Source organism: Argopecten irradians, chromosome 13 (genome assembly GCF_041381155.1).
Source record: "Argopecten irradians isolate NY chromosome 13, Ai_NY, whole genome shotgun sequence".
Taxonomy (NCBI): Eukaryota; Metazoa; Mollusca; class Bivalvia; order Pectinida; family Pectinidae; genus Argopecten; species Argopecten irradians.
Window position 1 is genome coordinate 1,257,178 of NC_091146.1, and position 25,100 is coordinate 1,282,277.

Sequence of the window (25,100 nt, forward strand, 5' to 3'; positions counted from 1 at the left end):
TCTGTAGTTGTCTTTACATCCCCCTCACACACACACTTTTAGGTAGAACAGACTTGACTGACTGTAGTTGTCTTTACATCCCCCTCCCACACACACACACTTTTAGGTAGAACAGACTTGACTGACTGTAGTTGTCTTTACATCCCCCTCCCACACACACTTTTAGGTAGAACAGACTTGACTGACTGTAGTTGTCTTTACATCCCCCTCCCCACACACACACTTTTAGGTAGAACAGACTTGACTGACTGTAGTTGTCTTTACATCCCCCTCCCCACACACACACACTTTTAGGTAGAACAGACTTGACTGACTGTAGTTGTCTTTACATCCCCCTCCCCCACACACACACACACTTTTAGGTAGAACAGACTTGACTGACTGTAGTTGTCTTTACATCCCCCCTCCCACACACACACTTTTAGGTAGAACAGACTTGACTGACTGTAGTTGTCTTTACATCCCCCTCCCACACACACACTTTTAGGTAGAACAGACTTGACTGACTGTAGTTGTCTTTACATCCCCCTCCCACACACACACTTTTAGGTAGAACAGACTTGACTGACTGTAGTTGTCTTTACATCCCCCTCCCACACACACACACTTTTAGGTAGAACAGACTTGACTGACTGTAGTTGTCTTTACATCCCCTCCCCACACACACACTTTTAGGTAGAACAGACTTGACTGACTGTAGTTGTCTTTACATCCCCCTCCCCCACACACACACTTTTAGGTAGAACAGACTTGACTGACTGTAGTTGTCTTTACATCCCCCCCCCCCACACACACACTTTTAGGTAGAACAGACTTGACTGACTGTAGTTGTCTTTACATCCCCCTCCCACACACACACTTTTAGGTAGAACAGACTTGACTGACTGTAGTTGTCTTTACATCCCCCTCCCACACACACTTTTAGGTAGAACAGACTTGACTGACTGTAGTTGTCTTTACATCCCCCTCCCACACACACTTTTAGGTAGAACAGACTTGACTGACTGTAGTTGTCTTTACATCCCCCTCCCCCACACACACACTTTTAGGTAGAACAGACTTGACTGTCTGTAGTTGTCTTTACATCCCCCTCCCACACACACTTTTAGGTAGAACAGACTTGACTGACTGTAGTTGTCTTTACATCCCCCTCCCACACACACTTTTAGGTAGAACAGACTTGACTGACTGTAGTTGTCTTTACATCCCCCTCCCACACACACACACTTTTAGGTAGAACAGACTTGACTGACTGTAGTTGTCTTTACATCCCCCTCCCACACACACACACTTTTAGGTAGAACAGACTTGACTGACTGTAGTTGTCTTTACATCCCCCTCCCCACACACACACACTTTTAGGTAGAACAGACTTGACTGACTGTAGTTGTCTTTACATCCCCCTCCCACACACACTTTTAGGTAGAACAGACTTGACTGACTGTAGTTGTCTTTACATCCCCCTCCCACACACACACACTTTTAGGTAGAACAGACTTGACTGACTGTAGTTGTCTTTACATCCCCCTCCCACACACACACACTTTTAGGTAGAACAGACTTGACTGACTGTAGTTGTCTTTACATCCCCCTCCCCACACACACACTTTTAGGTAGAACAGACTTGACTGACTGTAGTTGTCTTTACATCCCCCTCCCCCACACACACACTTTTAGGTAGAACAGACTTGACTGACTGTAGTTGTCTTTACATCCCCCCCCACCACACACTTTAGTAGAACGACCTTTACATCCCCCTCCACACACACACTTTTAGGTAGAACAGACTTGACTGACTGTAGTTGTCTTTACATCCCCCTCCCCACACACACACTTTTAGGTAGAACAGACTTGACTGACTGTAGTTGTCTTTACATCCCCCTCCCCACACACACACTTTTAGGTAGAACAGACTTGACTGACTGTAGTTGTCTTTACATCCCCCTCCCACACACACACACTTTTAGGTAGAACAGACTTGACTGACTGTAGTTGTCTTTACATCCCCCTCCCACACACACACTTTTAGGTAGAACAGACTTGACTGACTGTAGTTGTCTTTACATCCCCCTCCCACACACACACACTTTTAGGTAGAACAGACTTGACTGACTGTAGTTGTCTTTACATCCCCCTCCCACACACACACACTTTTAGGTAGAACAGACTTGACTGACTGTAGTTGTCTTTACATCCCCCTCTCCCACACACACACACTTTTAGGTAGAACAGACTTGACTGACTGTAGTTGTCTTTACATCCCCCTCCCCCACACACACACTTTTAGGTAGAACAGACTTGACTGACTGTAGTTGTCTTTACATCCCCCTCCCCACACACACACACTTTTAGGTAGAACAGACTTGACTGACTGTAGTTGTCTTTACATCCCCCTCCCACACACACACACTTTTAGGTAGAACAGACTTGACTGACTGTAGTTGTCTTTACATCCCCCTCCCACACACACTTTTAGGTAGAACAGACTTGACTGACTGTAGTTGTCTTTACATCCCCCTCCCACACACACACACTTTTAGGTAGAACAGACTTGACTGACTGTAGTTGTCTTTACATCCCCCTCCCCCCACACACACACTTTTAGGTAGAACAGACTTGACTGACTGTAGTTGTCTTTACATCCCCCTCTCCCACACACAACACTTTTAGGTAGAACAGACTTGACTGACTGTAGTTGTCTTTACATCCCCCTCCCACACACACACACTTTTAGGTAGAACAGACTTGACTGACTGTAGTTGTCTTTACATCCCCCTCACCACACACACACTTTTAGGTAGAACAGACTTGACTGACTGTAGTTGTCTTTACATCCCCCTCCCACACACACACACTTTTAGGTAGAACAGACTTGACTGACTGTAGTTGTCTTTACATCCCCCTCCCACACACACACTTTTAGGTAGAACAGACTTGACTGACTGTAGTTGTCTTTACATCCCCCTCCCACACACACACACTTTTAGGTAGAACAGACTTGACTGACTGTAGTTGTCTTTACATCCCCCTCCCACACACACACACTTTTAGGTAGAACAGACTTGACTGACTGTAGTTGTCTTTACATCCCCTCCCCACACACACACACTTTTAGGTAGAACAGACTTGACTGACTGTAGTTGTCTTTACATCCCCCTCCCACACACACACTTTTAGGTAGAACAGACTTGACTGACTGTAGTTGTCTTTACATCCCCCTCCCACCACACACACACTTTTAGGTAGAACAGACTTGACTGACTGTAGTTGTCTTTACATCCCCCTCTCCCACACACACACACTTTTAGGTAGAACAGACTTGACTGACTGTAGTTGTCTTTACATCCCCCTCCCACACACACACTTTTAGGTAGAACAGACTTGACTGACTGTAGTTGTCTTTACATCCCCCTCCCACACACACACACTTTTAGGTAGAACAGACTTGACTGACTGTAGTTGTCTTTACATCCCCCTCCCACACACACACACTTTTAGGTAGAACAGACTTGACTGACTGTAGTTGTCTTTACATCCCCCTCCCACACACACTTTTAGGTAGAACAGACTTGACTGACTGTAGTTGTCTTTACATCCCCCTCCCCCACACACACACTTTTAGGTAGAACAGACTTGACTGACTGTAGTTGTCTTTACATCCCCCTCCCCCACACACACACTTTTAGGTAGAACAGACTTGACTGACTGTAGTTGTCTTTACATCCTCCCCCACACACACACTTTTAGGTAGAACAGACTTGACTGACTGTAGTTGTCTTTACATCCCCCTCCCACACACACACACTTTTAGGTAGAACAGACTTGACTGACTGTAGTTGTCTTTACATCCCCCTCCCCACACACACACTTTTAGGTAGAACAGACTTGACTGACTGTAGTTGTCTTTACATCCCCCCCCCCCACACACACACACTTTTAGGTAGAACAGACTTGACTGACTGTAGTTGTCTTTACATCCCCCTCCCACACACACACTTTTAGGTAGAACAGACTTGACTGACTGTAGTTGTCTTTACATCCCCCTCCCACACACACTTTTAGGTAGAACAGACTTGACTGACTGTAGTTGTCTTTACATCCCCCCCCACACACACTTTTAGGTAGAACAGACTTGACTGACTGTAGTTGTCTTTACATCCCCCCCCCCACACACACACTTTTAGGTAGAACAGACTTGACTGACTGTAGTTGTCTTTACATCCCCCTCCCACACACACACACTTTTAGGTAGAACAGACTTGACTGACTGTAGTTGTCTTTACATCCCCCTCCCACACACACACACACTTTTAGGTAGAACAGACTTGACTGACTGTAGTTGTCCTTTATCCCCCACTCACCATCCCCCTCCACACACACACTTTTAGGTAGAACAGACTTGACTGACTGTAGTTGTCTTTACATCCCCCTCCCCACACACACACTTTTAGGTAGAACAGACTTGACTGACTGTAGTTGTCTTTACATCCCCCCCACACACACACTTTTAGGTAGAACAGACTTGACTGACTGTAGTTGTCTTTACATCCCCCCTCCCACACACACACACTTTTAGGTAGAACAGACTTGACTGACTGTAGTTGTCTTTACATCCCCCTCCCACACACACACACTTTTAGGTAGAACAGACTTGACTGACTGTAGTTGTCTTTACATCCCCCTCCCACACACACACACTTTTAGGTAGAACAGACTTGACTGACTGTAGTTGTCTTTACATCCCCCTCCCACACACACACACTTTTAGGTAGAACAGACTTGACTGACTGTAGTTGTCTTTACATCCCCCCCTCCACACACACACACTTTTAGGTAGAACAGACTTGACTGACTGTAGTTGTCTTTACATCCCCCTCCCACACACACACTTTTAGGTAGAACAGACTTGACTGACTGTAGTTGTCTTTACATCCCCCTCCCACACACACACTTTTAGGTAGAACAGACTTGACTGACTGTAGTTGTCTTTACATCCCCCTCCCACACACACACTTTTAGGTAGAACAGACTTGACTGACTGTAGTTGTCTTTACATCCCCCCCTCCCACACACACTTTTAGGTAGAACAGACTTGACTGACTGTAGTTGTCTTTACATCCCCCTCCCACACACACACACTTTTAGGTAGAACAGACTTGACTGACTGTAGTTGTCTTTACATCCCCCTCCCCACACACACACTTTTAGGTAGAACAGACTTGACTGACTGTAGTTGTCTTTACATCCCCCTCCCCACACACACACTTTTAGGTAGAACAGACTTGACTGACTGTAGTTGTCTTTACATCCCCCTCCCACACACACACTTTTAGGTAAACAGACTTGACTGACTGTAGTTGTCTTTACATCCCCCTCCCACACACACACTTTTAGGTAGAACAGACTTGACTGACTGTAGTTGTCTTTACATCCCCCTCCCACACACACACTTTTAGGTAGAACAGACTTGACTGACTGTAGTTGTCTTTACATCCCCCTCCACACACACACACTTTTAGGTAGAACAGACTTGACTGACTGTAGTTGTCTTTACATCCCCCTCCCCCCCACACACACACACTTTTAGGTAGAACAGACTTGACTGACTGTAGTTGTCTTTACATCCCCCCTCCACACACACACACTTTTAGGTAGAACAGACTTGACTGACTGTAGTTGTCTTTACATCCCCCTCCCACACACACACTTTTAGGTAGAACAGACTTGACTGACTGTAGTTGTCTTTACATCCCCCTCCCACACACACACACTTTTAGGTAGAACAGACTTGACTGACTGTAGTTGTCTTTACATCCCCCTCACACACACACACTTTTAGGTAGAACAGACTTGACTGACTGTAGTTGTCTTTACATCCCCTCCCACACACACACACTTTTAGGTAGAACAGACTTGACTGACTGTAGTTGTCTTTACATCCCCCCTCCCACACACACACACACTTTTAGGTAGAACAGACTTGACTGACTGTAGTTGTCTTTACATCCCCCTCCCACACACACACACATTTTTAGGTAGAACAGACTTGACTGACTGTAGTTGTCTTTACATCCCCCTCCCACACACACACTTTTAGGTAGAACAGACTTGACTGACTGTAGTTGTCTTTACATCCCCCTCCCCCACACACACACTTTTAGGTAGAACAGACTTGACTGACTGTAGTTGTCTTTACATCCCCCTCCCCCACACACACACTTTTAGGTAGAACAGACTTGACTGACTGTAGTTGTCTTTACATCCCCCTCCCACACACACACACTTTTAGGTAGAACAGACTTGACTGACTGTAGTTGTCTTTACATCCCCCCTCCCACACACACACACTTTTAGGTAGAACAGACTTGACTGACTGTAGTTGTCTTTGACTGGTAGTTGTCTTTACATCCCCCTCCCACACACACACTTTTAGGTAGAACAGACTTGACTGACTGTAGTTGTCTTTACATCCCCCTCCCCCCACACACACACTTTTAGGTAGAACAGATTGACTTGACTGACTGTAGTTGTCTTTACATCCCCCTCCCCCGCACACACACACTTTTAGGTAGAACAGACTTGACTGACTGTAGTTGTCTTTACATCCATCATCACTTTTAGGTAGAACAGACTTGACACACACACTTCCCCTCCCCCACACACACACTTTTAGGTAGAACAGACTTGACTGACTGTAGTTGTCTTTACATCCCCCTCCCACACACACTTTTAGGTAGAACAGACTTGACACATTTAGGTAGAACAGACTTGACTGACTGTAGTTGTCTTTACATCCCCCTCCCCCACACACACTTTTAGGTAGAACAGACTTGACTGACTGTAGTTGTCTTTACATCCCCCTCCCACACACACTTTTAGGTAGAACAGACTTGACTGACTGTAGTTGTCTTTACATCCCCCTCCCACACACACTTTTAGGTAGAACAGACTTGACTGACTGTAGTTGTCTTTACATCCCCTCCCACACACACACTTTTAGGTAGAACAGACTTGACTGACTGTAGTTGTCTTTACATCCCCTCCCACACACACACACTTTTAGGTAGAACAGACTTGACTGACTGTAGTTGTCTTTACATCCCCTCCCACACACACAACCACTGGGTCAAGACTAGGTGTGGTACTAGATAAGTCTATATAATCACCACTGGGCCAAGGCTAGGTGTGGTACTAGATAAGTCTATATAATCACCACTGGACCAAGGCTAGGTGTGGTACTAGATAAGTCTATATAATCACCACTGGTCCAAGGCTAGGTGTGGTACTAGATAAGTCTATATAATCACCACTGGGTCAAGGCTAGGTGTGGTACTAGATAAGTCTATATAATCACCACTGGGTCAAGGCTAGGTGTAGGGTACTAGATAAGTCTATATAAATAATCACCACTGGGTCCAAGGCTAGGTGTGGTACTAGATAAGTCTAATATAATCACCACGGGTCAAGGCTAGGTGTGGTACTAGATATCTATATAATCACCACTGGGTCCAAGGCTAGGTGTGGTACTAGATAAGTCTATATAATCACCACTGGGTCAAGGCTAGGTGTTGGTACTAGATAAGTCTATATAATCACCACTGGGTCAAGGCTAGGTGTGGTACTAGATAAGTCTATATAATCACCACTGGGTCAAGGCTAGGTGTGTGGTACTAGATAAGTCTATATAATCACCACTGGTCAAGCTAGGTGTGGTACTAGATAAGTCTATATAATCACCACTGGGTCCAAGGCTAGGTGTGGTACTAGATAAGTCTATATAATCACCACTGGGTCAAGGCTAGGTGTGGTACTAGATAAGTCTATATAATCACCACTGGGTCAAGGCTAGGTGTGGTACTAGATAAGTCTATATAATCACCACTGGGCCAAGGCTAGGTGTGGTACTAGATAAGTCTATATAATCACCACTGGGCCAAGGCTAGGTGTGGTACTAGATAAGTCTATATAATCACCACTGGACCAAGACTAGGGTGTGGTACTAGATAAGTCTATATAATCACCACTGGGTCAAGGCTAGGTGTGGTACTAGATAAGTCTATATAATCACCACTGGGCCAAGGCTAGGTGTGGTACTAGATAAGTCTATATAATCACCACTGGGTCAAGGCTAGGTGTGGTACTAGATAAGTCTATATAATCACCACTGGGTCAAGGCTAGGTGTGGTACTAGATAAGTCTATATAATCACCACTGGGTCAAGGCTAGGTGTGGTACTAGATAAGTCTATATAATCACCACTGGGTCAAGGCTAGGTGTGGTACTAAGTCTATAATCACCATATAAGTCTTATAATCACCACTGGGCCAAGGCTAGGTGTGGTACTAGATAAGTCTATATAATCACCACTGGGCCAAGGCTAGGTGTGGTACTAGATAAGTCTATATAATCACCACTGGGTCAAGGCTAGGTGTGGTACTAGATAAGTCTATATAATCACCACTGGGTCAAGGCTAGTACTAGATAAGTCTATATAATCCCACTGGGTCAAGGTAGGTGTGGTAGATAAGTCTATATAATCACCACTGGGTCAAGGCTAGGTGTGGTACTAGATAAGTCTATATAATCACCACTGGGTCAAGACTAGGTGTGGTACTAGATAAGTCTATATAATCACCACTGGGTCAAGGCTAGGTGTGGTACTAGATAAGTCTATATAATCACCACTGGGCCAAGGCTAGGTGTGGTACTAGATAAGTCTATATAATCACCACTGGGTCCAAGGCTAGGTGTGGTACTAGATAAGTCTATATAATCACCACTGGGTCAAGGCTAGGTGTGGTACTAGATAAGTCTATATAATCACCACTGGGTCAAGACTAGGTGTGGTACTAGATAAGTCTATATAATCACCACTGGGTCAAGCTAGGTGTGGTACTAGATAAGTCTATATAATCACCACTGGGTCAAGGCTAGGTGTGGTACTAGATAAGTCTATATAATCACCACTGGGTCAAGGCTAGGTGTGGTACTAGATAAGTCTATATAATCACCACTGGGTCAAGGCTAGGTGTGGTACTAGATAAGTCTATATAATCACCACTGGGTCAAGGCTAGGTGTGGTACTAGATAAGTCTATATAATCACCACTGGGCCAAGGCTAGGTGTGGTACTAGATAAGTCTAAATAATCACCACTGGGCCAGAAGCTAGGTGTGGTACTAATAAGTGCTCACCACTGGTTTAGGGGTGTGGTAAAAAACTAGATAAGTCTATATAATCACCACTGGGCCAAGGCTAGGTGTGGTACTAGATAAGTCTATATAATCACCACTGGGTCAAGGCTAGGTGTGGTACTAGATAAGTCTATATAATCACCACTGGGTCAAGGCTAGGTGTGGTACTAGATAAGTCTATATAATCACCACTGGGTCAACACTAGGTGTGGTACTAGATAAGTCTATATAATCACCACTGGGTCAAGGCTAGGTGTGGTACTAGATAAGTCTATATAATCACCACTGGGTCAAGGCTAGGTGTGGTACTAGATAAGTCTATATAATCACCACTGGACCAAGGCTAGGTGTGGTACTAGATAAGTCTATATAATCACCACTGGGTCAAGACTAGGTGTGGTACTAGATAAGTCTATATATAATCACCACTGGGTCAAGGCTAGGTGTGGTACTAGATAAGTCTATATAATCACCACTGGTCCAAGGCTAGGTGTGGTACTAGATAAGTCTATATAATCACCACTGGTCCAAGGCTAGGTGTGGTACTAGATAAGTCTATATAATCACCACTGGGTCAAGGCTAGGTGTGGTACTAGATAAGTCTATATAATCACCACTGGGTCAAGGCTAGGTGTGGTACTAGATAAGTCTATATAATCACCACTGGGTCAAGGCTAGGTGTGGTACTAGATAAGTCTATATAATCAAACCACTGGGTCAAGGCTAGGTGTGGTACTAGATAAGTCTATATAATCACCACTGGGTCCAAGGCTAGGTGTGGTACTAGATAAGTCTATATAATCACCACTGGGTCCAAGGCTAGGTGTGGTACTAGATAAGTCTATATAATCACCACTGGGTCAAGGCTAGGTGTGGTACTAGATAAGTCTATATAATCACCACTGGGCCAAGACTAGGTGTGGTACTAGATAAGTCTATATAATCACCACTGGGTCAAGGCTAGGTGTGGTACTAGATAAGTCTATATAATCACCACTGGTCCAAGGCTAGGTGTGGTACTAGATAAGTCTATATAATCACCACTGGGTCAAGGCTAGGTGTGGTACTAGATAAGTCTATATAATCACCACTGGGTCAAGGCTAGGTGTGGTACTAGATAAGTCTATATAATCACCACTGGGTCAAGGCTAGGTGTGGTACTAGATAAGTCTATATAATCACCACTGGGTCAAGACTAGGTGTGGTACTAGATAAGTCTATATAATCACCACTGGGTCAAGGCTAGGTGTGGTACTAGATAAGTCTATATAATCACCACTGGGCAAGGCTAGGTGTGGTACTAGATAAGTCTATATAATCACCACTGGTCCAAGTAGGTGTGGTACTAGATAAGTCTATATAATCACCACTGGGTCAAGGCTAGGTGTGGTACTAGATAAGTCTATATAATCACCACTGGTCCAAGGCTAGGTGTGGTACTAGATAAGTCTATATAATCACCACTGGGTCAAGGCTAGGTGTGGTACTAGATAAGTCTATATAATCACCACTGGGTCAAGGCTAGGTGTGGTACTAGATAAGTCTATATAATCACCACTGGGTCAAGGCTAGGTGTGGTACTAGATAAGTCTATATAATCACCACTGGGTCAAGGCTAGGTGTGGTACTAGATAAGTCTATATAATCACCACTGGGTCAAGGCTAGGTGTGGTACTAGATAAGTCTATATAATCACCACTGGGTCAAGGCTAGGTGTGGTACTAGATAAGTCTATATAATCACCACTGGGTCAAGGCTAGGTGTGGTACTAGATAAGTCTATATAATCACCACTGGGTCAAGGCTAGGTGTGGTACTAGATAAGTCTATATAATCACCACTGGGTCAAGGCTAGGTGTGGGTACTAGATAAGTCTATATAATCACCACTGGGTCAAGGCTAGGTGTGGTACTAGATAAGTCTATATAATCACCACTGGGTCAAGGCTAGGTGTGGTACTAGATAAGTCTATATAATCACCACTGGGTCAAGGCTAGGTGTGGTACTAGATAAGTCTATATAATCACCACTGGGTCAAGGCTAGGTGTGGTACTAGATAAGTCTATATAATCACCACTGGGTCAAGGCTAGGTGTGGTACTAGATAAGTCTATATAATCACCACTGGGCCAAGGCTAGGTGTGGTACTAGATAAGTCTATATAATCACCACTGGGTCTAGGCTAGGTGTGGTTACTAGTGTGGTACTAGATAAGTCTAGATAAGTCTATATAATCACCACTGGGTCAAGGCTAGGTGTGGTACTAGATAAGTCTATATAATCACCACTGGGTCAAGACTAGGTGTGGTACTAGATAAGTCTATATAATCACCACTGGGTCAAGGCTAGGTGTGGTACTAGATAAGTCTATATAATCACCACTGGGTCAAGGCTAGGTGTGGTACTAGATAAGTCTATATAATCACCACTGGGTCAAGACTAGGTGTGAACTAGATAAGTCTATATAATCACCACTGGGTCAAGGCTAGGTGTGGTACTAGATAAGTCTATATAATCACCACTGGGTCAAGGCTAGGTGTGGTACTAGATAAGTCTATATAATCACCACTGGGTCAAGGCTAGGTGTGGTACTAGATAAGTCTATATAATCACCAACACCACTGGTACTAGATAATTCTATATAATCACCACTGGGACCATGGCTAGGTTGTGTGGTACTATTTCGTAAATCTATCGTGATATATGTAAGGATAAGATCTATATGTAATCTATGATAATCACCACGGTCCACTAGGTTGTGGATATAAGTCTTAAAAATCCTCACTGGCCAAGACTAGTTTGTGTACATATAATTCTATATAATCACCACTAAAGATGTAACTATGAGAAGAGATAGGAAATGGCAAGATCCACATTCCTAAATAATCATACAATACTCACATCAATAAAAATCCAAACTATACATACACACATAAATAAAGATCCACTTCCAAAGTAATCATACTCACATCAATAAAAATCCAAACTATACATACATGCATAAATAAAGATCCACTTCCAAAGTAAACACATAAAAAAGATCCACTACCAAAAAATCCAAACTATACATACACGCATAAATAAAGATCCACTTCCAAAGTAATCATACTCACATCAATAAAAATCCAAACTATACATACACGCATAAATAAAGATCCACTTCCAAAGTAATCATACTCACATCAATAAAAATCCAAACTATACATACACGCATAAATAAAGATCCACTTCCAAAGTAATCATACTCACATCAATAAAAATCCAAACTATACATACACGCATAAATAAAGATCCACTTCCAAAGTAATCATACTCACATCAATAAAAATCCAAACTATACATACACGCATAAATAAAGATCCACTTCCAAAGTAATCATACTCACATCAATAAAAATCCAAACTATACATACACGCATAAATAAAGATCCACTTCCAATGAAAGTAAACATACTCATATCAATAAAAATCAAAACTATACATACACACATAAATAAAGATCCACTTCCAAAGTAATCATACTCACATCAATAAAAATCCAAACTATACATACACGCATAAATAAAGATCCACTTCCAATGAAAGTAAACATACTCATATCAATAAAAATCAAAACTATACATACACACATAAATAAAGATCCACTTCCAAAGTAATCATACTCACATCAATAAAAATCCAAACTATACATACACGCATAAATAAAGATCCACTTCCAAAGTAATCATACTCACATCAATAAAAATCCAAACTATACATACACACATAAATAAAGATCCACTTCCAAAGTAATCATACTCACATCAATAAAAATCCAAACTATACATACACACATAAATAAAGATCCAATTCCAACTATACATACACGCATAAATAAAGATCCACTTCCAAAGTACACACATAAATAATGATCCACTTCCTAAAGTAAAACATACTCACTTAAATAAAGACCCACTTCCAAAGTACACACATAAATAATCCCACTTCCAAAGTACACACATAAATAAAGATCCACTTCCAAAGTACACACATAAATAAAGATCCACTTCCAAAGTACACACATAGATAAAGTTATAGTTCCAAAGTAAACACATAAATAAAGATCCACTTCCAAAGTAGACATACACGCATGAATAAAGATTCACTTCCAAATAAAGATCCACTTCCAAAGTAAACATACACACATAAAAAAGATCCACTTCCAAAGTAAACACATAAAAAGATCCACTTCCAAAGTAAACGTATAAATACACACATAAATGAAGATCTAATTCCAAAGTACACACATAATTATAAAGATCCACTTCCGAAGTAAACATACACACATAAATGAATGTTGAATCGGTAAAGATGATGAATCAGAAGAGATGATGAATCAGTAGAGATGATGAATCAGTAGAGATGATGAATCAGTAGAGATGAAAATGTTGTATTCATTACTGTAACTACGAAGTGAATGAATCAGAAGAGATGATGAATCAGTAGAGATGAAAATGTTGTATTCAATACTGTAACTACGAAGTGAATGAATCAGAAGAGATGATGAATCAGTAGAGATGATGAATCAGTAGAGATGATGAATCAGTAGAGATGATGAATCAGTAGAGATGATAATGTTGTATTCATTACCGTAACTAAGAAGTGATTGAATCAGAAGAGATGATGAATCAGTAGAGATGATGAATCAGTAGAGATGATAATGTTGTATTCATTACCGTAACTAAGAAGTGATTGAATCAGAAGAGATGATGAATCAGTAGAGATGATGAATCAGTAGAGATGATGAATCAGTAGAGATGATAATGTTGTATTCATTACCGTAACTAAGAAGTGATTGAATCAGAAGAGATGATGAATCAGTAGAGATGATTAATCAGTAGAGATGATAATGTTGTATTCATTACCGTAACTAAGAAGTGATTGAATCAGAAGAGATGATGAATCAGTAGAGATGATGAATCAGTAGAGATGATAATGTTGTATTCATTACCGTAACCACGAAGTGATTGAATCAGTAGTCACCCTGATGTTAATACAGTAATTATAAAGTATAAGGACCTCTGTGTTTGGTTTCAGTTTCCAATATCCAGTTTTCCGTGCGAGATGCCTATGTGTTCCTGTGCAATACTTGGAGGAATGAAGGATTCCTGGCCTTGTGGCGTGGCAATTCAGCGACGATGGCTCGAATCATTCCATACGCTGCAATCCAATACACGGCCCACGAACAATACAAACGAGTGTTCATGTGTAACTCTAAACGCAAGTAAGTTACAAGATAAAGGCTGACTTATCAGGTGTTTAGTGTAACGGCAGACGACCAGTTCTCAGGGAGAGGGCTTATATAGGCATAGCCTGCTGCCCAATCCCTATTAAATCAAATTATTTAATAAAATATTTTGAATTGAAATGAAATGACCAGTTCTCGCCGACTTCTCGCCATCGCATGTGTACCTGTATGATCACATACAAATTTTTAAACATTTTTAGCCCACCATCATCAGATGGTGGGCTATTCAAATTGCCTTTCGTCCTTTTTTCCGTCCTTCCATATGTCCGTCCGTTAATAATTCTTGTTACCGCTATTTCTCAGAAAGCACTAAAGGGATCTTTTTCAAATTTCATATGTAGATTCCCCTAGGACCTAAGTTGTGCATATTGCATTTTGGGACCAATCGTTTAACAAGATGGCCGACAGGTAGCCATCTTGGATTTCGATAGTTAAAGTTTGTTACTGCTATTTCTCAGAAAGTACTGAAGGGATCTTTCTCAAATTTCATATGTAGGTTCCCCTAGGACCATAGTTGTGCATATTGCATTTTGGGACGGATTGGTTTCCAAGATGGCCGACTGGCGGCCATCTTGGATTTTGATAGTTAAAGTTTGTTACCTCTATTTCTCAGAAAGTACTGAAGGGATCTTTCTCAAATTTCATGTGTAGGTTCCCCTAGGATTCTAGTTGTGCATATTGCATTTTGGGACTGATCGGTCAACAAGATGGCTGACCGGATGCCATCTTGGATTTTGATAATTAAAAGTTTGTAACCGCTATTCCTCAAAAAGTATTCAAGGGATTTGTCTCAAATTTCATGCGCATGTTTCCCTAGGTTTCTAGTTGTGCCTATTGCATTTTGGACCCATCATTGAACAAGATGGCCAACAGGCCGTCATCTTGGATTTTGAAAATTAAAGTTTTTTACTGCTATTTCTCAGAAAGTGCTGAAGGGACCTGTCTAAAATTTCATTTGTTTGTTCCCCTAGGACCTTAGTTGTGCATAATGCATTTTCGGACCAATCGGTTAACAAGATGGCCGACAGGTAGCCATCTTGGATTTTGATAGTTGAAGTTTGTTACTGTGATATATCTAAGAAAGTAAGGAAAGGATCTTTCTCAAAGTTCATATGTAGTATGTAGTAAAAGTTTGAAAAGTAGAGAAAAGATCCACCTTTCCATTGTCAGCCGTTGATCATTCTTTGGTGGGAGCCAAGATCCCTCTGGGATCTCGTGTTGATGCTGTGAAACAGCAATCATAGGTATGCTCGGCAAGCCTGATCACATCAAAACAATAATAACAATCCGTGATGAAAATTAAATGCTGTTTTGTTACTTTCACATCCTAATTGATGGTATAAAATAATAAAACACTCATGTACAATAATTGTCACAACGATAATCGATGTTTACAATTACGTAATCAGTGATGTTTTCCAATGTTTACTAAGAACTAGTTCATTTTAATATTCGTTTGAGTCTTCCGTACTCCAAAAATCACACACAACGCCTTCTTAATCTATTCATCCGCAGTAGATTTTCTTAGTTTATCTATCTAATATTTGAATGACACAAAATTGATGCTATGAATGATGATTAATTATATTTGTTTTAATGATTTATCCAAAAAAAATAAAATTGAAATGTGTTTGCAAAAGTCTTCTATTTGGTTGAAGTTGCGAACTATATCTGATGAAATTATTACGCTCTCTTCCATCTAGAGATGTAAAAGCTTGAGTTGCCTCCCTTCATTCATAGCTATATATTACCATAGTGAATGTGAACTGCATAGCACTTGCTGTTCGACTTGTTCAAGCTGTGTTTAAACAAACATACACAATGTTTTATTTGCAACAATGTTTCATTGCATCAAAGGATTGTTGTAATAGGTAACCAAATTATGACCTTTTATTTGACAAAAGTATCTGACCATGATTTATAAGTCAAAAGTCAGCAAAGCAAAGTGATATGCAAGCAAGCAGCCATTGTTAATCTTTTTAACAAGGAAATCAATACATAATCCGGAAATCGCAATATTTCTGTTGTTATTAAATTGATATTAATTAACTTATTTTCTTTTCTTTTAAAGAGACATTGATTAATTGATAATTTCAGTAATTAATATGTGTATATAGAATTGATAAATTACTTATGAAACGAAATGGCACTCAGATTCTTACCAGACTTATTGGTTTAACAAATCTACTTATTTCAGAAATAAGAAATTTTAATATATAAATTATATTTCAGTCATTTCAGGAAAAAAAATTATTTAACTATATGGTTGTTGAATCAACTTAAATGAAAATAATAAATATCTTTTGTTTAACTCCAAAATTCAACATTGTACAGTATAGTATACTACAACATGTTAACTAAATTTAATATAAATGATAAACCATTTTCTATATTCCTTTGAGTCCTTCATTCACAGCATCTATGAGTGGCCTTGACACTTTGATTATTCCTTTGTTTGAGTCCTTCATTCACAGCATCTATGAGTGGCCTTGACACTTTGATTTTATTCCTTTGTATGAGTCCTTCATTCACAGCATCTATGAGTGGCCTTGACACTTTGATTTTATTCCTTTGTTTGAGCCCTTCATTCACAGCATCTATGAGTGGCCTTGACACTTTGATTTTATTCCTTTGTTTGAGTCCTTCATTCTCGGCATCTATGAGTGGCCTTGACACTTTGATTATTCCTTTGTTTGAGTCCTTCATTCATGATCACAGCATCTATGAGTGGCCTTGACACTTTGATTTTATTCCTTTGTTTGAGTCCTTCATTCACAGCATCTGTGAGTGGCCTTGACACTTTGATTTTATTCCTTTGTTTGAGTCCTGCATTCACAGGATCTGTGAGTGGCCTTGACACTTTGATTTTATTCCTTTGTTTGAGCCCTTGATTCACAGCATCTATGAGTGGCCTTGACACTTTGATTTTATTCCTTTGTTTGAGCCCTTCATTCACAGCATCTATGAGTGGCCTTGACACTTTGATTATTCCTTTGTTTGAGTCCTTCATTCACAGCATCTATGAGTGGCCTTGACACTTTGATTTTATTCCTTTGTTTGAGTCCTTCATTCACAGCATCTATGAGTGGCCTTGGCACTTTGATTATTTCTTGTGTGTTTAACTACTTTTCTTTTGTCTGTCTTTTCAGACATCTGCCTCCAGCCAAGCGTTTTATAGTGGGCTCTATGGCGGGTGTGACAGCATCCTCAATGACCTACCCTTTGGATCTAGTCCGAGCACGCATGGCTGTCACTGCCAAAGACAGGTACATCATTACAGGTTTCCATGGTAACAAGGCATCATTATTTGGCTCTGATTTCTGGAAACCAAATGAGCCAACTTAAGTCCTTATACCGATGTGTGTAACAGTTTAGTGCTCTAGTTAAGATGAGTAAAATACTTAATATAATATTAGGCAAAGCCCATCTGAGAGGGCAGCAGTATAATATTAGGTAAAACCCATCTGAGAGGGCAGCAGTTAATCCTTAGTATAATATTAGGTAAAGCTCATCTGAGAGGGCTGCAGTTAATCCTTTGAGGTATTAGGCCAAAAAAATTAATTATTAGTTTCTGAGGCCCCGCCGCACGTGATTTTTATGCCCGCACCTCCTATTTGTCGCCAAAATAAATAAAAATAAAAAGCTGACCAGCGCATTAAAATTCCGGATTCTGCCGGTCCGGAGGATCTTAAGTTTTACTTTCGTTTTAGCCGCCAGGTTAGCCAAGTTATACATCGAAATAATCTCTGTAAAAGTGTTTAAAATATATAATATGTATCCAAAATAATAATAAAGATGAAAATAATCACGAACCAGATGCTGTTGAACCGTAAAATGGTTTAATTCACAGAAAATCGGCCGACTGAAGTGTGGTTGTTTACAATCGTAACACAATGGCGGACTGATTTTGCTACCGGTTTTCTGCGGGATTGTTATCGAGAAAATAATAATAAAATCGTCAAAACTTATAAAATATCAAACAATAACTTAAATATATAATTTAAATATTATGTATGTGCAAGAAATGTCCACAGACAGCGGAAAAACCATCTTCTGAATGACTGATATTTGCACACATGTTACACATAATGTCGTTCAACATGTGTATTTCTCGGGATTCTGTCAAACATTTTCGCCTTGTTTTCATTGAAATAATCGACAATCAAGTTTATACCTGTAAATTACAGGTAATATTGGACATGTTACCGATGTTGTAATTAACAGACAGTCATAAAACATAGTTTAAACGATCTCTGCAGTGAGATGCATGAAGCCCATATGTACTTCCGGTCCAGTAGCGAGCAGGAAATTTGAATGAGTACAAAAAGAGTGTAGAAGACATTCATTGTTTAAATCTCATTTAATTATGTCTATAACAGTTTTATACTGGTATTTTTAAGTTAATGAAGCCATAACTATATTTAAGGTGTTTTTCATTAAATGTGTTTTGCTTTGAACTACTTCATGAAGGAACATATACTGTATAGTGTCTACTGTAGATAGTAGACGGATGGGCTTTTAAAAAGAAACAAACTGACTATGTGGGTCAATTTTATTACTAACATATTATATAACTTATAAATAGATCTATATTTAAAACATGCCATTTGTTAAAAAAAAAAAAAATGTACCTGCCTCGCTGTTTTGGTAGGGAATAAAAAATAAAAAAAAACACTTGAAAAAAATGACCTGAGAAACTAATAATTATTTTTTTGGCCTTATAGTTGTTATGAAATGCAGTTTATATGACAGGCACGTTACAGGATAAGTTATCTCCCCTCACCCATCAGACAATTATCAGGCAAGTTACAGGATAAGTTATCTCCCCTCACCCATCAGACATGCACAGTTATCAGGCAAGTTACAGGAAAAGTTATCTCCCCTCACCCATCAGACAGTTATCAGGCAAGTTACAGGATAAGATATTTCCCCTCACCCATCAGACAGTTATCAGGCAAGTTACAGGATAAGTTATCTCCCCTAACCCATCAGACAGTTGTCAGGCAAGTTACAGGATAAGTTATCTCCCCTAACCCATCAGATAGTTATCAGGCAAGTTACAGGATAAGTTATCTCCCCTCACCCATCAGACAGTTATCAGGCAAGTTACAGGATAAGTTATCTCCCCTCACCCATCAGACGATTATCAGGCAAGTTACAGGATAAGTTATCTCCCCTCACCCATCAGACAGTTATCAGGCAAGTTACAGGATAAGTTATCTCCCCTCACCCATCAGACAATTATCAGGCAAGTTACAGGATAAGTTGTCTCCCCTCACCCATCAGACGATTATGAGGCAAGTTACAGGATAAGTTATCTCCCCTCACCCATCAGACGGTTATGAGGCAAGTTACTATAACTCAAAAACCATTAAATGCAGCTCCTTGAAACTGTCTGTTGTCCAACAGTACCTTTTGCTATTGCGGACCTTCCATTTTTGGAATATTTAGCTTACCTGGCCCGAAGGGCTGTTGAGCTTATGTCATGGTGCGTCGTCCACCCATCAACATTTCCTTAAATCACTACTAGTCATAGAGTGCTACATGGAATGCAACCAAATTTGGCCAGAAACATTCCTGGGGGAAGGGGAACAGAGTTTGTATAAAGTTTGGCTCTGACCTCCTGGGGGCAGGAGGGGCTGGACCCAATTCGGGAAATAGTCAGGTGACCCACTGGAGCAGAAAGAATGGGTCCCAATAGGGAAATTCGAGGTTGTTCAGAAAAAAAACAATGATCCTGTATTCAGAACATTTCTTGGCATTACAATAACCAGGTGAGCGATACAGGCCCTCTGAAAAAAAAAAATGAAATCAAGAATTCCGGGCAATCGTGATTCACTATGAGTTTGACTATTCCACAGATACCATAACCTGTTTGAAGTGATTCACTATGAATTTGACTATTCCGTAGATACCATAATCAGTTTGAAGTGATTCACTATGAGTTTGACTATTCCACAGATACCATAATCTGTTTGAAGTGATTCACTATGAGTGTACTATTCCACAGATACCATAATCAGTTTGAAGTGATTCACTATGAGTTTGACTATTCCACAGATACCATAATCTGTTTGAAGTGATTCACTATGAGTTTGACTATTCCACAGATACCATAAACCTGTTTGAAGTGATTCACTATGAGTTTGACTATTCCACAGATACCATAACCTGTTTGAAGTGATTCACTATGAGTTTGACTATTCCACAGATACCATAACCTGTTTGAAGTGATTCACTATGAGTTTGACTATTCCACAGATACCATAACCTGTTTGAAGTGATTCACTATGAGTTTACTATTCCACAGATACCATAACCTGTTTGAAGTGATTCACTATGAGTTTACTATTCCACAGATACCATAATCTGTTTGAAGTGATTCACTATGAGAGTTTACTATTCCACAGATACCATAACCTGTTTGAAGTGATTCACTATGAGTTGTACTATTCCACAGATACCATAACCTGTTTGAAGTGATTCACTATGAGTGTACTATTCCACAGATACCATAATCTGTTTGAAGTGATTCACTATGAGTTTACTATTCCACAGATACCATAATCTGTTTGAAGTGATTCACTATGAGTTTGACTATTCCACAGATACCATAACCTGTTTGAAGTGATTCACTATGAGTTTGACTATTCCACAGATACCATAACCTGTTTGAAGTGATTCACTATGAGTGTACTATTCCACAGATACCATAACCTGTTTGAAGTGATTCACTATGAGTTTACTATTCCACAGATACCATAATCTGTTTGAAGTGATTCACTATGAGTTTGACTATTCCACAGATACCATAAACTGTTTGAAGTGATTCACTATGAGTTTGACTATTCCACAGATACCATAATCTGTTTGAAGTGATTCACTATGAGTTTACTATTCCACAGATACCATAACCTGTTTGAAGTGATTCACTATGATTGACTATTCCACAGATACCATAATCTGTTTGAAGTGATTCACTATGAGTTTACTATTCCACAGATACCATAATCTGTTTGAAGTGATTCACTATGAGTTTGACTATTCCACAGATACCATAATCTGTTTGAAGTGATTCACTATGAGTTGACTATTCCACAGATACCATAATCTGTTTGAAGTGATTCACTATGAGTTTGACTATTCCACAGATACCATAACCTGTTTGAAGTGATTCACTATGTTTGACTATTCCACAGATACCATAATCTGTTTGAAGTGATTCACTATGAGTTTGACTATTCCACAGATACCATAACCTGTTTGAAGTGATTCACTATGAGTTTGACTATTCCACAGATACCATAATCTGTTTGAAGTGATTCACTATGAGTTTGACTATTCCACAGATACCATAACCTGTTTGAAGTGATTCACTATGAGTTTGACTATTCCACAGATACCATAATCTGTTTGAAGTGATTCACTATGAGTTTGACTATTCCACAGATACCATAATCTGTTTGAAGTGATTCACTATGAGTTTGACTATTCCACAGATACCATAACCTGTTTGAAGTGATTCACTATGAGTTTGACTATTCCACAGATACCATAACCTGTTTGAAGTGATTCACTATGAGTTTGACTATTCCACAGATACCATAACCTGTTTGAAGTGATTCACTATGAGTTTGACTATTCCACAGATACCATAATCTGTTTGAAGTGATTCACTATGAGTTTGACTATTCCACAGATACCATAATCTGTTTGAAGTGATTCACTATGAGTTTGACTATTCCACAGATACCATAACCTGTTTGAAGTGATTCACTATGAGTTTGACTATTCCACAGATACCATAACCTGTTTGAAGTGATTCACTATGAGTTTACTATTCCACAGATACCATAATCTGTTTGAAGTGATTCACTATGAGTTTGACTATTCCACAGATACCATAATCTGTTTGAAGTGATTCACTATGAGTTTGACTATTCCACAGATACCATAACCTGTTTGAAGTGATTCACTATGAGTTTACTATTCCACAGATACCATAACCTGTTTGAAGTGATTCACTATGAGTTTGACTATTCCACAGATACCATAACCTGTTTGAAGTGATTCACTATGAGTTTGACTATTCCACAGATACCATAACCTGTTTGAAGTGATTCACTATGAGTTTGACTATTCCACAGATACCATAATCTGTTTGAAGTGATTCACTACGAGTTTGACTATTCCACAGATACCATAACCTGTTTGAAGTGATTCACTATGAGTTTGACTATTCCACAGATACCATAACCTGTTTGAAGTGATTCACTATGAGTTTGACTATTCCACAGATACCATAACCTGTTTGAAGTGATTCACTATGAGTTTACTATTCCACAGATACCATAACCTGTTTGAAGTGATTCACTATGAGTTGACTATTCCACAGATACCATAACCTGTTTGAAGTGATTCACTATGAGTTTGACTATTCCACAGATACCATAACCTGTTTGAAGTGATTCACTATGAGTTTGACTATTCCACAGATACCATAATCTGTTTGAAGTGATTCACTATGAGTTTGACTATTCCACAGATACCATAACCTGTTTGAAGTGATTCACTATGAGTTTGACTATTCCACAGATACCATAATCTGTTTGAAGTGATTCACTATGAGTTTGACTATTCCACAGATACCATAACCTGTTTGAAGTGATTCACTATGAGTTTGACTATTCCACAGATACCATAACCTGTTTGAAGTGATTCACTATGAGTTTGACTATTCCACAGATACCATAATCTGTTTGAAGTGATTCACTATGAGTTTGACTATTCCACAGATACCATAATCTGTTTGAAGTGATTCACTATGAGTTTGACTATTCCACAGATACCATAACCTGTTTGAAGTGATTCACTATGAGTTTGACTATTCCACAGATACCATAACCTGTTTGAAGTGATTCACTATGAGTTTGACTATTCCACAGATACCATAACCTGTTTGAAGTGATTCACTATGAGTTTACTATTCCACAGATACCATAATCTGTTTGAAGTGATTCACTATGAGTTTACTATTCCACAGATACCATAACCTGTTTGAAGTGATTCACTATGAGTTGACTATTCCACAGATACCATAACCTGTTTGAAGTGATTCACTATGAGTTTGACTATTCCACAGATACCATAACCTGTTTGAAGTGATTCACTATGAGTTTGACTATTCCACAGATACCATAATCTGTTTGAAGTGATTCACTATGAGTTTGACTATTCCACAGATACCATAACCTGTTTGAAGTGATTCACTATGAGTTTACTATTCCACAGATACCATAACCTGTTTGAAGTGATTCACTATGAGTTTGACTATTCCACAGATACCATAATCTGTTTGAAGTGATTCACTATGAGTTTGACTATTCCACAGATACCATAACCTGTTTGAAGTGATTCACTATGAGTTTACTATTCCACAGATACCATAACCTGTTTGAAGTGATTCACTATGAGTTTGACTATTCCACAGATACCATAACCTGTTTGAAGTGATTCACTATGAGTTTGACTATTCCACAGATACCATAACCTGTTTGAAGTGATTCACTATGAGTTTGACTATTCCACAGATACCATAACCTGTTTGAAGTGATTCACTATGAGTTGACTATTCCACAGATACCATAACCTGTTTGAAGTGATTCACTATGAGTTTGACTATTCCACAGATACCATAACCTGTTTGAAGTGATTCACTATGAGTGTACTATTCCACAGATACCATAACCTGTTTGAAGTGATTCACTATGAGTTTGACTATTCCACAGATACCATAACCTGTTTGAAGTGATTCACTATGAGTTTGACTATTCCACAGATACCATAACCTGTTTGAAGTGATTCACTATGAGTTTGACTATTCCACAGATACCATAACCTGTTTGAAGTGATTCACTATGAGTTGACTATTCCACAGATACCATAACCTGTTTGAAGTGATTCACTATGAGTTTACTATTCCACAGATACCATAACCTGTTTGAAGTGATTCACTATGAGTTTGACTATTCCACAGATACCATAACCTGTTTGAAGTGATTCACTATGAGTTTGACTATTCCACAGATACCATAACCTGTTTGAAGTGATTCACTATGAGTTTGACTATTCCACAGATACCATAACCTGTTTGAAGTGATTCACTATGAGTTTGACTATTCCACAGATACCATAACCTGTTTGAAGTGATTCACTATGAGTTTGACTATTCCACAGATACCATAATCTGTTTGAAGTGATTCACTATGAGTTTACTATTCCACAGATACCATAACCTGTTTGAAGTGATTCACTATGAGTTTGACTATTCCACAGATACCATAACCTGTTTGAAGTGATTCACTATGAGTTTGACTATTCCACAGATACCATAATCTGTTTGAAGTGATTCACTATGAGTTTGACTATTCCACAGATACCATAACCTGTTTGAAGTGATTCACTATGAGTTTGACTATTCCACAGATACCATAACCTGTTTGAAGTGATTCACTATGAGTTTGACTATTCCACAGATACCATAACCTGTTTGAAGTGATTCACTATGAGTTTGACTATTCCACAGATACCATAACCTGTTTGAAGTGATTCACTATGAGTTTA

The 25,100-nt window shown here is 39.5% G+C and overlaps 2 pseudogenes; one reads left to right on the forward strand and one right to left on the reverse strand.

Annotated features, from left to right (window-relative positions):
* The window catches only part of LOC138306577 (calmodulin-like protein 4), a 38,289-nt pseudogene extending 25,641 nt beyond the window's left edge, over positions 1-12,648 (reverse strand).
* Positions 12,649-12,768: 120 nt separating this feature from the next.
* LOC138306578 (mitochondrial coenzyme A transporter SLC25A42-like) overlaps positions 12,769-25,100 on the forward strand; it is a 32,534-nt pseudogene continuing 20,202 nt past the window's right edge.